Source organism: Dermacentor silvarum, chromosome 3, assembly GCF_013339745.2.
Source record: "Dermacentor silvarum isolate Dsil-2018 chromosome 3, BIME_Dsil_1.4, whole genome shotgun sequence".
Classification (NCBI taxonomy): domain Eukaryota; kingdom Metazoa; phylum Arthropoda; class Arachnida; order Ixodida; family Ixodidae; genus Dermacentor; species Dermacentor silvarum.
The window spans coordinates 130,571,097-130,582,973 of record NC_051156.1 but is presented as its reverse complement, the minus strand read 5'-3'; the positions used below and the strand labels follow the sequence as shown (position 1 = coordinate 130,582,973).

Here is an 11,877-nt window from a genome sequence, read left to right as displayed (position 1 = left end):
AACGCGTTGTGCGCCGTGCTCCCTGAAGGGCTGCAGAATTAGGCGTCTCTTTCCTCCTTTTCAATCACCATATATAGAGAGCAAACGCGACTTTTTCCGTCGCGCGAAAGGCCGAGGGGGGACGGGAGGGGAGGTGACGTTCAGCTGCGGCACCAAATGCGTATTTATATAAAAAGTTGTCACAGTTTCACCTGAAAGGCGAAGCATCAATTTTGTAGAGAGCTATACGGAGTAATGATAGTAGCTTTATCAGCTTATAGTATAAGCTTGGGCATGCAGCAGCACCGGCAACACGCAGAACTGTTGTCGACGCCGGCGGCGTTTTGCCCGCGTTCGCACAAAATGCGTGCGGCGTTGGTGAGTGTTGCCGGAGCCTCTGATATAAATAGGCACTTGGTGCCGCAGCTAAACATCGCCTCCCTTCCCTCCCCCTCCCCCCCACGGCCTTTCGTGCGTCAGAAGAAGGCGCGTTTGCTGTACAGATATGGTGATTGTAAAGGAGGAAAGAGACGCCTACTTCTGCAGCCCTTAAGGGAGCACGGCACAGAACGCCCGTTTGTTCTCCGCCATGCGTTCACTCCCCGTGAAAGCGCGCGTCCCTCGCGCCCTTTATGTGCCCTGTATGTGCCCTGTATGTGCGCGCCCTGTATGTGCGCGTCCCTCGCGTCCCTCGCGCACATACAGCGTTCGGCGGCGCGCGGCGACGATTTCATCTCCATTGACGTCATACGGAACATCACGGCGACGGCGACGATGACGGCGACGCCGACGGCAGAAATCTGCTTTGGAGTGTCCATATAATTGCTATCGCAATAAAACGTTGCGAGGCGAGAAGTCTCCCTAGGTAAGATTTCCGACGCAGCTCCACGAGTGTCCATTCAGATATTGCCGAACACCTCCGAGCTGCTCCCAGAGGCCCCGGCAACAGTCACCATTACTGCGCGCGTTTGGTGCGTACGCGGGCAAAACGCCGACGGCATCGACAGTAGTTCTGCGCGTTGCTGCTGCTGCTGCATGTCCATGTTTATACAGCTGATAAAACTATTATCCTTACTCCGTATAGCTCTCTACTAATTTGCTATCGCAACTGATGCTTCGCCTTTCGGGTGAAACTGCGACAATTTTTTGTTGTGATGGACGGTGTTGCTGTGTGGGACGTTTTCATTATATGGACTGCTCGATGACGCGTGATTACTCATGTTCACCTGGTGCTCATAGTATTATAAATAGTTCCTGTACATTCAACATTACATTCATTGAAATAAATACCATGTTCGCAAAAAAAAAAAGAGCCACCGTAGCGTCAGGGAAGCGTGGTCGTTTCGCACCTTGGAGGCACGGGTTCGATTCCCACTTAGACCGAAATTTACCTAATTTGCTTTTCAAAGGCACTGATTTGCTTTGTCTCTAGAAACCTCACTGAGAAATTGGACGTCAATCTGAACATTTTTTACGTGTTTTTACTCTTTGCCCTTGGCCATTTTTGATACCATTTGGCAACACCGGTCACACCACCGACTATAGCCCTATATACAACGGTGGATTTTTGCGTAATGGGGCATATAATGCTTTCTTATTAAAAGCGTGCACTAATTATGGACACTAGCTGGCTGTTTTAATTTCTGATGGGGACCGACTATACTTGCTTATATACTTGTTACCAGTGTCGCGAAAGATGGACCTGTTGTTTCGAAATCTGAAGTTACAAATTTTACTGTGACAAGTTAGCACAATACACCGTCATTGGAAGACCATCTCCGAATAAATTTCCAACGGCTGGGCATCTTCTTTTTGCAAGTACAAGACCATTTTTTTATTTATCAACCTGGCTGAATGCGACTACAACGGCTAGAAATTTTAGCCGCGACCTATATCTCAGGAGCACGACGGTATAGCCTCTGAGGAACCACGGCAAGTGTACCGCCTCGCCGACATTGTACTTTTATTCCCGTTCTTTTTGTCTAGTGCCCGCCTCTTCGGAGAACATTGAGCAGGCTCCAGTCAATGCTGTTTTCAGACGCGAACCTTGTATTATGGTCATGTGCGACGTTAGGCCAGAAGGCAATGAGGGCGCTAGTGCAATTCGTTAAGTAGACAGCTCTCTGCACTCGTTTATAGATTCGGTGTGCAGTTTGACGTGCGCTTACAGCTAGTGCTCTTTCTCTCCCCCATTTCTGTCTTTTCACCTCTTCCTCGGCAGTGCAGGGTAGCAAACCGCAATTTTGTCCAAGTGCACTGCTTGTGTTTCTTCCCGCTCCCATCGGGTACCTTTTTGCCAATCCATGGCTCTAAGAGGACGAACTTATTGTATTTGATTGTATTCGTACGACACGAGTCGCATACAGGGTTTCACAATCAACGCGATCGCAATCGACTGTTGTGGAAAGTGCGATGACACATGCACAGATGCGGCGGATTGACATGGGCAGACCGGTTTCGATTTGACAGCCACCCACCCCGCTCTACAGCTGCCGTTGTCGCTTCTGAGTTCTGTATCTGGGCGCAGGATTGGTTTCTAAGTAGTGTGATTCCTTGATGAAATCCTTCCGAGGGGGCAGAGGGGCGGGTCAGGGAAGGTGAGGATGCGCTTGTGTTTTTACTTGTAGATCTTCATTATTCCGTCACAACAATTTAGCATGACCATTGCTGCTTTTAATGACTCTCATTTTATTTACGCTGACCTACATATGCTCCTGGCCAATATATGCGAACAAGTGTATCAATGAACGATGTACCAATCGGACAAGCACTTAACAAAAAAAATGAAAATATATCTAAATTCACTTCCCATTTTACTATGTGTACATGAACACAAAGTACTGCTGGGACATAGAGCAAAATGGCAGTAAAGCAGCTCATGGGCTTATCATAAGGAGCTTACACGTCAAAATGTCCCAAAATTGATAATAAGAATTAGAAAAGAATAAGCATGTATAGATAAATTCATGACTTCAAGATTTTGTACATTTCGAAGTTTGAATGGCAAAGTCGACATTCCAAGTATCAACTCGCCAACGTATATGATGTCGCTTACGGTTGCGTTGTTCTTGCTAGATATTGCAAAATATCTAAACCACAATTAGCACCCCTTCTCTCCGAGCTCTAGAACAAGATATATAACGAGACCGGTCTTAAGGCTTTGCTAACCCGAGATGACTTCACTACCCGTCGGCTTCAATTTCGCAAATATAGCACGAGCCCTAAGTGTAGTAAATAAATCGGTAATCAACTTGTTATTACGAGAACAATTATATGAACACCCCAGGCCGTTGTCATCACCCTGATGTTACGGATATATTGAAGTATTCTGAAGGAGAAAAACTCATAAAACGCCGACGCTCCGAACCCCTTCGTTACTTCTCCCTCATCACAACAACTCAAGTGCTTTGTTAATTTTGCTTAACCCGCGCGGCCTTGTGCGCTACATCTTTTGCACTAGGCTACGCTGCAATTGGATCCCGGCCACGGCAGCCGCATTTCAATGAAGGCCGAATGCGAAAACAGCGCTGTACATAGATTTAGGTGCACATTAAAGACTGCCAGATGGTCCAAATTATTCCGATGTCCCCCACTACGGCTTGCCTCATAATCAGATCGTGGTTCTGGCACGAAAAACCCCAGACCTTTTTATTGCGATATCAATTATGTGGACCCTCCAAGTGCTTTTCTGCCGTCCCCGTGGCCGTGACATTCCGTATGAAGTTCAAGGGCGATAACACCGTCGCCAAGCGCCGCATTCTGTACGAATAAAAGCGCACAAGCGGAGCCGACAATCGCGGCTCAATCTGGCGCGCGTGCAAGAGAAGATGACATGAAAGTCGCCGTCTTCCGTTGTTCGAAAGGCCGTGAGGGAAGGGGAGGGAGGGGGGGGGGGTGGCGTTGTTATCCGTCAGCAACTGCGTATTTTGCGGCCGTGAGAATGAGGAACCAACAATCGCAACTCAATCTGGCGCGCGCGCAAGAGCAGATGATATGAAATTCGCCGTCTTCCGTTGTTCGAAAGGCCGTGAGGGAATCGGAGGGAGGTGGGGGGCGGCGTTGTTCTCCGTCAGCAACTGCGTATTTTGCGGCCGTCAGAATGAGGAACCAACAATCGCGGCTCAATATGGCGCGCGTGCAAGAGAACATGACATGAAACTCGCCGCCTTCCGTTGTTCGAAAGGCCGTGAGGGAATGGGAGGGAGGGGGGGGGGCGGCGTTGTTCTCCGTCAGCAACTGCGTATTTTGCGGCCATGCGAATGAGTAACCAACAATCGCAACTCAATCTGGCGCGCGCGAAAGAGCAGATGACATGAAATTCGCCGTCTTCCGTTGTTCGAAAGGCCGTGACGGAATCGGAGGGAGGGGGGGGGGGCGGCGTTGTTTTCCGTCAGCAACTGCGTATTTTGTGGCCGTGAGAATGAGGAACCAACAATCGCGGCTCAATCTGGCGCGCGCGCAAGAGAATATGACATGAAACTCGCCGTCTTCCGTCGCTCGAAAGGCTGTGAGGGAATGAGAGGGAGGGGGGGGGGGCAGTGTTGTTTCATTCAGCAACTGCGTATTTTGCGGCCGTGAGAATGGGGCACCAACCATCGCGGCTCAATCTGGCGCGCGCGCAAGAGAAGATGACATGAAACTCGCCGTCTTCCGTCGCTCGAAAGGCCGTGAGGGTATGGGAGGGAGGGGGGGGGGCGGCGTTGGTCTCCGTCAGAAACTGCGTATTTTGCGGCAGTGGGAATGAGGATCCAAAAATGTTGCAGTGGCTTAGCTCGGCTATGCCAGGATATACGTAGCGTTAGCAAAGGTTAAGCTGATTATTCTTAGCTTTCCTGGTTGTCTAGATTGTCAAGGATTAGCTTGATTGTCATGCTTACTGCTGCTCCAATGACACACACAAACGGCAGTCAGAAGCGCAGCGGCTCCAGCGCAGTGTCAGACGGCGACTGCACAGCGAGCGCGCGCCGGCGCCAGTGCGTCTACCACGGCTACGACGTCACTCCTCTGGAATGCGCAGACCGGCGGCGGTGAGTCGCGCGCGGCGGCGGCGGAGTGCGCGAGGTTGCAGAGGCTCCGGTGGCTCCGGTGCGCAAGCCGTGTGACATCACTGATCCTTGCGCATGCGCAGCACGGCTCTTGATGTGCCGCGCGAAACGGGCTTGGCTAGGCCATTGTAGCTAGCGCTACAAAATCGCGGTTCAATCTCGCGCACGCAGGGTGGGAAGCGGGGAGGCAGCGCGGGAGGGAGGGGGGCGGTGTTCTACTCCCGCACCAACTGGATACTTTGCACGGCCACACACGGTCGCCCACGCCTTATCTTGAAAGCGATTTGCAGGCGGCTGATACCTTTGTACGTGCGGCGTTCTCGTCGCTCAGTTTGCGTTGAAGCGATACACAGACCGAGGGTCACTTCGCTCGCTGCTGCAGCCGCGCTTCGTGATGCCAGCGTTTTGACAACGCGTTTCCGCGGTCATTGAGTGTGATGTGTTCATGCTTGCCTGTGCGCGCTGACACCATGCTTGTTAATTTAGTTAGTAGGCGATCATTTCCAAGTTTATACGGCCGATAAAACTATATTTGCGTCCGAATGATGTGGTCAATACAAATGATCTTATTGAATTGATGCGTTTACTTGATGCACATTTATTTGATTTACTATGATTAGTGTGAGCTTTAGCTATGATTATTGTATTTAAATGTCTTGTTGTTTGGTTGTATTACTTATATATAGATATATGTGTATGTACGTGCATGTAAGTGTGTATGTGTGTAAACTTCTGTATGCAAAATGTGCTCCCTCCCTGTAATGACCCTCAAGAGAGGGTTAACAGTATTTTAAATAAAAAATAAATATATTTACTTGGTATAGGTGTCTGCTAATTTGCTGTCGCAATCGATGCTTCGCCTTTCGGGCGAGACTACGGCTCTTTTTTACGCTACAATTTTCCGGCCCGGCTCGTAACCTGGGGCGGAATCTTATAACGGTTCGGAAAGCGAATGGTTCACTTCGCCACTCGAGTCACTAAATGGGCTGCTCCCAAGCAGGAGGTGGAAGAAGGGTGATGACGCGGCCAATAAACGAGAGGCTGCCGCCTCTAAGTGCGCGTTCATCATATAGCCAGTTAGTCGAAGAAGTGCAGAATGTTCCTGGTTGCTATTAAGCAATCTCATGCAAGTTTTAAAGTGTGGCTCCGGGGACTTACGCAACGCTTGAACTAATTTACCGATGTCATTTTCTTTCATTGATAGCCGACAGGCAGTGTCGCAAGCGTTATGTCGCAAGCGATCTTGGAGCGGAGCGCCCCATCGTCTGCTGCCAGGAGCTTGCAAGAAGCACCCACCAGGCATCCATGATCCAGCAAGCTTCCAAAGTAGTGAGTGTGAGAGAAACGGGTGAAATGGCTCATAGGGCCACGTTTTCTAGCATTCCATGTCAGTCTTCCTTTTTTGTTCTCTCTTCGTCACCGGCTCGGGCATGAGCCGCACGCCGCCGTGATGCGGTTATCATTGTCGCCTGCCTCTAGGCGCGTCGCGTGATAAAAACAGTGGAAAATAAAATCGAAACACGGGTCTTGCTTTGCCTGCGTGAAGTCGAAGAGCGCTGTGCTAACGGTGTGCGCTGCACTGTGAAATTGAGAACTAAAGCGCGGCCAGTGGTGTGGCACTCACGAACTAGAGCAAAAAATGGCAGCCAAATCAGAGATCGCTACACTCTTCCCGTCGTGACTCTGCTGTCTTCTTAGCCGAGAAGAGGAAGCGCTGGGGCAGTCTGGGTTGAACCCTTCTGGGCCGGTATTTTGTAGCGACGCCTTTAAAGTAATAATGCCTTTTCGCGCTTATCACGCTTTGTCAGTGGTCAGAGCGACGGTCCGCTCGCGTTATCAACGGGATCAGCCGGCCGTGAGCGGTGGAAGATAAGACTACTCTAAAATAAGTCATAAGGTATCGCTACAAAATACCGGCCCTGGCTGCTGAATGGCGATCTGCGTGCTATGGACGCTGGTGATAGCACCCGGAATTCGATCTCGCCATGCAAATGCCCCTGTGGCTTTGGCAGCCGGGGTCACAGGAAAGCTGACGCAGCCCTTCTGCCTGTCAACAACAGTAATTGTGAGAAAAATTACCTTTGCGAACAGCGATTACTGAAAACAAATTTCAAAAGCGATTCTTAGTGAAGATCAGCAACGTATGAAGGGCCTTAGAGCACGCATTGAAGGAGTCAGACCAGCTGGCTCTCCTTACTGGGATTGTACAATGTAAACTAATTTAAGCAGTAAGGTAACGTTACAGTAATGGATTTATTTGATACTTTCGTGGGGCAATAATTGGTAACTGTAATGAAGTGCATTTTTGAAACAAATAATTGTAACTCTAATTGGTTACCTTTTTTTCTGAAACGTGTACATAGATAGATTGATAGGTAGATAGATCGATAGATAGATAGATAGATAGATAGATAGATAGATAGATAGATAGATAGATAGATAGATAGATAGATAGATAGATAGATAGATAGATATAGGCAGGCAGGTAGCCACGCAGGCCCAACGTGCTCAAAGCAGGTAAAAATTTCTAATATCATTAAAAAGTTTCGACCCTGGCAGGATGATATCCGATGCACAAGTTTCCTGCTGCACTCGTAGACACGCTGTTGCTGTGCCGCTTTAACGTGCCCCTTATTTGGAATGCTATTACCTAGCCCACGATCACTTTCGTCAGCGGGATATATATTTATTTCATATTTCTCGCGTGCTGAGGCATTTCCTCGCTCTCAGGGCACTGTTCATTCTATAGTCAACAGGAGCTGGCTTAGATGCTGTGTCACACCAATATGTCGCTCCTGTGTACAGACTGAACACCGTTCGAGGAGTCGTTGTTGTGACCCATCCAACTCGTGGCTCATTACCATCTGGGAGGATTGGACATGAAATCGATACATTATTCGAAGTATATAACCACATATAAACGTTTAGCGCTGATATAAGGTAACACCGGTTGAAAGGTGAAATTACATGTTAAAATGAAAGCTATTAAACCTTTATTCTGGAATCCCAACCAATGTTCTTACCTAGAATGTACAGTGTTTGGTAGAGCCATTAATAATTATGAAAAACAACAGAAATTACTGTTCCCCCTATCGTGTATATGAATGTTGCATACCATAGCTCTTAGTCTGCGACAGTTGCTCCGTTATCTAAGGTCGTATGAAGATAGGGGCAACACTTCGTGTGTAGTGGCTCCTTTTTTAGGGTAAACTGAATGCAGTGGCCTGGATAACAAGAGGTTCGAGATAGCACCGATACGATGCAAGCTGGCTACATCGCCACAATTGTTGTTCTCCTTTACAATATGACACCCTTTGGCCTGGGTGAAGCACTGCGTAGCTGGAACATCATGATAAGCAGTGATGTGTGAAACAACACTGTTCTATTGACCTTGGTAGTTACGCTCAGAAGCACGCAGTGATGAAAAAATAAGTGTAGTGTAATGTTTAACAGAAATATTTTTGCTTCCCTTTATAGCGCAATGCAGTACCATAAAATAAAGAGGTTGCGTTCCTTTTAAGAGTTTGAAGGGTTTCGTAAAAGCCTTGTGAAAACAAAAGATCGCAGTTATAAGAAGAACAAAGATGGCTACGCGGGAATATCAAGGCAACGAATAAAACAGCCTGTCAAGGGTGAGAGGACGTAAAGTAAGGGAAAAGAAAAGATGCGCAGAAACCATCGACCATTATCACTATGAATCTAATAGCTGAATCTTCTTAAAAGCTATTTGCTTTATTTAATGAAATGATGCAATTGATGGCATATATTTGTTACAGTGAGGACATTTACGTTGGGATTGCTGTTTCGTTGCGTAATTTGTTAGAAAATGGAGACGTTAACCAGTACATGTGTAGCGATAGCATAAATGGCTTTACATATCAACCGATTGGTCATGCCTCAAGCGGCGCGAGCGCCGGAGGGGAACGCGACTGCTAGCATCCTCTCTCGCCGCAGCCGTCAACCATAGCTGCCACATGGAGAGAGGGCGTCGGGAGGAGCAGAAAGGTGGCTTTCATGCTTGTTTTTATCACTAAAGAAATTATATGGACACTCTTGGCGCGTTCGCACCATACGTGCCATCGCTGCAACTGTGCTGTCCCACGTAGGCGTTAGGTGTCCGGATACGCGACAGTCGCTCCATTCGTTTTGTAGCAAGAACAACCAAGGCAAGTAAACGCACCCTCGCGCTCCACTCAATCGGCTCCGCAATGAAGCGAAGGCAGTGCTCCGCTTTCCGCAACTGGCAAGGCCGTTGTGCACACGAACACCAGCTGTCCTGCTGTGCAACGTACCCCACCCTGGTGCGTAGAGTGGTCCGAGACAAACAGACTGGACGCTTCAAGTTACCGACGATGACGGTTTCTTGATGCGAAGAGACAGAGACAGAAGAAATGGGGAAGGCAGGGAGGTTAACCATAGCGGAAGATCATGTTTGCTACCGTACGCTCGGGAGAGGGGGAGTCAAAGTGACAAGAACGTAGAGAGAAAGAGGAAGAAAGGGAACACAAATACGCGATCATAGTCGTCACTGTCACCGCATGCTATCATCGCGCAGCACAGTAGGACTTGTAAGACTATGAACATCCGTTCAGGCTACAGCCGCTTCTCCAAGTCTATTGTCCTTTAAGAACTGCAACAGTGCCCCCGTCGCCGTTTGCGGCGATGACTTGGGATGTCGGCATTCTAAGATTATTCCCATAGTTAAAGATATTTGGCCAAAGCGCACTAGCGCGATTGCGAGCGATCGCCCCTGTAGATTGCAGCGAGGACTGGTACAGAGAAGATGTTTAAGAGTCTCCTGGCTACCACAGTCATCACACGAGGCGTCGTTCCTGCACCCGATTCGGTCTACAAAGAACTTCGTAAAGGCCACTCCTAGCCATAATCGACAAAGCAAGGTACCTTCGCGTTGGCAGAGTTCAGATGGGATGCGAAGGCGGAGAGAAGAGTCTACGTGGTGCAGCCGGTTGCTTTGAAAACGTCGTGTGTTCAACATGGAGAACGTGATATCCCGGGTGAGCGTTCGAAGTTTTCTAGCGGCATCTGTTCTTGATAACGGTATCGGCTCCTCTTCGTCACCTTGAAGGGCCGAACCAGCAGCGTTATCGCCGCGTTAACAGCAGCGTTAACACCGCAGTGACTTGGAAGTATCAAATCCCCCATTGAGCGACAAAGGCGGCGTCTGTAGCAGCCACACAGCACCGAAATTCCCATTGGCTGCAACGCCACGCACACGTGCGCGCCTCAACGAAGCAGAATATGCCAAAGGGAAGACCTGTTGTGGCCTTGGCGCGCCAGGTGGGGCGTGAGGGGAGAGGGCATCACCGCGACGCCACGTCACCCTCACTCTCGCAATCCTGTGTTACCCGCGCGTTCCTCTGCCGCGCAAGCTCTCGTCTGTGTTATAATTTCGCCTCGCTAAGCAACTCGGCGCGGCGGTGCGGAGCGGCGGCGAAGCGAGGCGCAGCTGTGCCAAGTGGTTGCTAAGCAACGAGCAGTGACGTCATCGCCAGGCGCAGTTTCTGGTCTACGCTATACGGGCCCACGTCCGGCTAAAATAGCTCCTCTGTTAAACCGTTCACGGTAGTGAGTTTCGAACCTACAAACGCACGCTCAGAAGCAAAGTGTCTTGCCCACTGAGCTAATCCATCGCCTCCTCGATAGCAGGCCTTTATACTATACTTTATGACATCGTGCTACTTGAACTGAAATTTAAATGTTGCCAAACCCGGCGTGATCGAAACGGTGACGTCAAAATCGCGGTTAAGCCGGCTGCGTACCCATGAAATTCTATAGCAGTCGGACAAGTTAGCATGACGTCCGGGATCGAAGTGCACCGGTCTTGCGCTATCTATAAGGCGCTGACGAAGCGTCTACGCGCTCGCTTGCCCGCGAGCAGTTCATGACCCGAAGGACCACGCAGCGGCGGTCAATTGGACATTATAGCTTCCGCATTTGCAACTCATACGAACTGCTTGGTGTGCTCGGCATTTTCCAAGCGAAGCTTGTATTACCTCACAAGTGTCGGCGGCGGTGGTGTTGGTGTCGCGATAAAACCCAGTTGCTCCCAGAGTAGAGCGGTGCGGGGAACGCTGCCCCGGTGCCGGATCGAGAGACGCGCGTGAGCAGTCAGGGTCGTTTGGTGTGTAGCCGGGAGGGAAAGTGATGGAATGGGGGTTGGCGCGCGCTCCGCAGGCCTGCCGCGCCTGAGATCAGTTTCGTTCCGGGTGGGAAGGCCGCGTATGGTGTGTTCCGCCGAGGAGCAGACTGAATGTGAGCGACGGCGCCGCGAACTCGCTCTGGAAAGGGCTCGTCGTCGACGTGCCCATTCTGGCGTGAGGGCTTCCGTAGCCCAGGAGAAACGTCAGCAATGAGCCGCGGACCACGATCTGCGGCAGCGCGATGTTGAGGCCAAACGTCAGCGAAGAGCCGCCGACCCTGAGTTTAGGGCAAATGAAGCGGAACGCCTGAGTCGTCTTGCCACAAGCTTCGCTTACCCCCATTTTCTAGATAGGGGAAGGGCTGGTGGCCTTTTTAGTTTTTCTCTCTCGTGCCGTATTGTAGTGCGACGCCTGCAAAGCGCGTGGCTGTGAAGGAATTTCACGCCACCGTTACGAGACGCGTGAAAGGAGTTAGGGTCTTGTTCCTGCTGCGCAGCAGCAGCTGCCTCACGTACATATCGTCCCGCGCATATTCCTAGAACCCCATTTCCGGAGCTTCAGCACAACAAAAAACCTTGCTGTCACTTTGAACCATTCGCCCTTCGTGTGAAACAACCACATTTTCCGCTTCAGTGCTTACATTCTGAATCACTTTAATAAATTCACAGACACTGAGTTTTGGGGGTAAATCT

At 49.8% G+C, this 11,877-nt stretch overlaps 1 protein-coding gene across 6 annotated transcripts in view; it reads right to left on the bottom strand.

Annotated features, from left to right (window-relative positions):
- Positions 1 to 11,877, bottom strand: part of LOC119445787 (monocarboxylate transporter 12-like) — a 105,049-nt gene that overhangs the window by 19,657 nt on the left and 73,515 nt on the right. The gene's annotated exons all lie outside the window — the stretch shown is intronic.